The sequence below is a fragment of the Crotalus tigris genome, unplaced genomic scaffold, assembly GCF_016545835.1.
Source record: "Crotalus tigris isolate CLP2741 ecotype Arizona unplaced genomic scaffold, ASM1654583v1 scf7180000017633.3093840, whole genome shotgun sequence".
NCBI lineage: Eukaryota > Metazoa > Chordata > Lepidosauria > Squamata > Viperidae > Crotalus > Crotalus tigris.
In genome coordinates, this window is record NW_024096527.1 from 2,495,137 (window position 1) to 2,499,056 (window position 3,920).

The following is a 3,920-nucleotide window of genomic DNA, read 5'->3' on the forward strand; positions in this document are numbered from 1 at the left end:
TGGGTGGGAAATGGGGGGCAAGGTGTCAATCTGTTTAGAGGGGACTCAGAGATGCCTATTAAATACCTGAGTATGAATGCTACTGAGCATTATTTAGGGGGGTGGGGTGGGTGGGAAGGGAAGTGGCAAAAAAAAAAAGAGAAGAGAAATATTTTCTTGTCCTCCAGGACAGGGGACAAGTGGGAAAGGGCTTCAGAGAGGAGAATCTGGAAGTGTGTGGTGTGTGTGTGTGTGTGTGTGTGTGAGAGAGAGAGAGAGAGAGAGAGAGAGAGCAAGGAAAAAGAGCAGCGGTCATTTTAGGTCCTGGCCACGAAGATGAATAAAAGAAAATGGATTCCGTGTACCTATGGAAAGAAAGCCAGCTCTGATGGAAGTATTGCCAATGCGGTAAGTGGCAAAGGAGGGAAAGCAAGTTTGCAGGATTTATTTTCCAAGGTGCACAGAGTGTGGAGATGTCAGTTCAGTGGCCTTTGGGTGGCCCCTGAAAGCACAGTGACTTGGTTCGTGGGAAGAGTACTTTTATTTAAGCCAGGGCTAGTCAACCTTGGCTCTTTTATGACTCATGGACTTCAATTCCCAGAATTCCTGAGCCAGCTTAGCTTAGCTGGCTCAGGAATTCTGGGAATTGAAGTCCACGAGTCATAAAAGAGCCAAGGTTGACTACCCCTGATTTAAACCTTAATCCTTCTGCCCTCTTAGCTGTGTTGAGCGCAGACTTCCTGTCGGTCTCAGCATGCTGGGGCCTGAAAAACAGGAGGCCGAGCTGGCTGCTCAGGTAGCAGGGATGAGTGTAATTCTTTGGGAGTATTCAGCTTAAGGAAGGCTAATATAAACCTTCAAGGCAGTATTTTGCAGACCACATGTGGCCCCAGCATCCTCAGAACACCTTCGCAAGTGGGCAAAGCCAAACTTTTAGCCCATTATTTGTGGGGTTTTTTAATAGTTGGAGGAACAATAGTTTTAATAGTTAAGGAACAAAATGGGGCAGGGTCAATTTTGCCATCTTGTTTCCTAAAGGGCTGCTTTTTTCCCTTCTGCTGATGGGAAAACAAGGCTTCTAAGAGCCATCCGAAGCCTCAACTCCTCCTCCTCCTCCCCTTTTCCAGGCAGAAAAAGGGGCTAAACGTGTTTCACCTTAGCGATGGCATTTCACCAGCCAGAACCCTGCAGTCCCTGGGCCAAACATACCGTATATGCCGGCGTATAAGGCGACTTCCGCAAGCGTTAAAATCGGCACCAAAGACGGGGCTCGTCTTATACGCCGAGTCGTCTTATACGCCGGAAATACTGGTAGTTTCCGGCGTATAAGACGACGTTCTAGGAATGCAACTTGGCGACAAAGACGGGGGTCGTCTTATACGCCGGGTCACCTTGTACGCCGGCATATACGGTATCTTTTAGAAGAAAGAACAATCCTTGGTTGGAAAAAAAAAAAGTTACTCATCCCTGCCTTAAGTACACTGAAATAAAGTGACTTGTCCCCAAACAGCACAGCAGTGTTTTTACTCTGAACATTTCATAGGGTGAGAATGAAGCCCTGTTGATTTTGAAGCATTTCCAATAAGCAAATAAGCACAAGTTGCCAGACGAGCTGAGAACACAGAAGTGTTGGCTTTTAAGTTTGACTTCGGGGCAAATGTTAAAGAGTTGCCATTCCAGAGACTGGAATGCCGAGGCTGGGTGGCTTGTGTTTTGGTGTGTTGGGAAAAAATGTTGCTTTTCAAAAGGAGGAAAGCATATAAGTTGAGTTCATACTGTACTTAAAATGACATATTGTAATTTGGGTTCTTAGGATGGAATGTTAGACTGATGTCCTAATATTAAAAATCTTTCTGTCCTAATATTAAAAATCGGACTTATTATGGCTTGTCCAGAATGAGAAATAAGGGACCAAATTGAGAATGCAAGGGGAATGCACGTGTTTAGATCTAATAAGTCATGATTCACTCTGAAGGAGCCATAGGTTTGATGGATTTATGTTTAGTGTTAGAAAGAAGTAAATAAACAGAACATTTTTGGTTACATGAAGTCCTGTAATTCAGTGGGGTTTTTTTTTTAATTTGGTTGAATAGGACACATTGATGTTTATTTGAAGCCCAATCAGAAATGCCATGAAGGTCTGAGAAATGAAGACCACAGCACTTGAGTTCTATGTGTTGCTTTTAAAATCGGTGTATTTTGTATTTTAGCTGCCCTTATTCCTCTTCGTGAAGAACTACCCCAGCTGTACAAACTGTTGCTTGTTTGAAGTGTCTTTGCACTTGCTAGAATATTTGCAGAAGTCCAGTTCTGTCTGTGAGCATGTAGCAATCAACATGTCACCCTTCATGCATTATGTGTATGTTTCATTCTTCCTCCAGCTTAGTGTTCTGTTGATGTGGGAACTCCATTTGCTATCATCTTTAGCCCTTTTGACCAAGATGGCTTAGGAGTACACTGATTGTAGTCCAACACATTCACATAGCACCTGACTGGGGGAAATACTGGTGTGGAGGCAAAGTTTTCTGCTTCTTAGAGCAGGGGTCCTCAACCCCCGGTCCGTGGATCAGTACTGGGCCGCAGCATGCCGTCAACCGGGCCACACAATCAAAGCCCCATCCGTGGGATGCAGGCAGCAGACAAAACCAGGCACTCTCCGGTCCGTGGAAAAACCTCTCTCCACGGAACCGGTCCCTGGTGCCCAAAAGGTTGGGGACCTCTGTCTTAGAGTATGCAAGTAGTGCTATGTAAAATATCTTACAACCTACTGGAATATTCTTGAAAGAAAGTGCTGAATGGAATGGTTCTCCTGGATGACTAGAATGGAAAGTACTTTCTTGGAAAGATTCTTTCAGTTCCATCCGAGTCCCTGTCTGCTTTTTAATGTCCACGTGGTCTACACAGTGGCACCCTTTCTGTTTTGGTGTTTGAACAACCAGCCTTGCCTTCATGAGGTATCTAACATGACAAATCCAGCAGTTAGTTTTTTAGAAAATGGTCTGTCAGCATCTGAAGGAGGGTCCCTCTTGTTTACTTCCATTCACAATGTGCCATCTTGAGGTCACAGTTCCTGGAGAAGAGAATGATTTGAATCCCCGCCTCTTGCTTTCCATCTGGAGCAGATGCTGCAAATGGGGAGTTGGTGGGAGGATTAGCTGCCTCCAAATAAGTATTGTGTGGGCGTGTGTGTTGTCTCAAAGTTCTCATATGGGTTGCAAGAATTGATTATACTGATGCATGTTGATTAGTCATGTTTAAGAAAAAAATCCGTGCAAGGGGATTAAAAAAAGAATACACAAGTCTCATGATTTGTATTTCTATATGTATTATCTTTTGGCCAGAAGTATCTGAAAATTCTTTTTTGAATGGGGTGTTTCTGCGTTCTGTTTTGTGTGAATGTGTGGCATTCTTATGTATGCAGTGCGTCACATAAGGAGCCATAGGATGTGTGAGGTATGGTTCAAAAAAACAAAACGTAGCTTCATATGTAAAGTACATATATTAATGTATCTGGCATTAAAGACTTGTGAATGGAACAATTTACTTTGTTTCTGGTATTTTTCAAAACCGGGTTACATTTTAAAATGTACTGTTCTTCGTCGGGTTGTGCGTTGATTAATAGTAAGCAAAACGGCATAAAAGAGGGGAAGTTTTTAAATTCTGCCAAGATGGTATCAAAAACCAGGCATGCTAAAATCCAAGGGTAACTGCAGTCTCTTCCAGTAGGAAGGAACCAGGACAAATACTTTTCTTTTCTTGAAAGACATGCGTGGACAGCTGTTTGTGGCAACAGTTTTAGGACCAGGCAATTAAATTCTGGTTCAATTTACCTGCAGGATTTTTTTTTTCCTGTCCTTCCAAATGACTAAAAAGGTTACCTACCAGATTAGACCTACCAGATTAGGGCTGGGCTGTGAAACGGATCTTTATAATACAAAAGA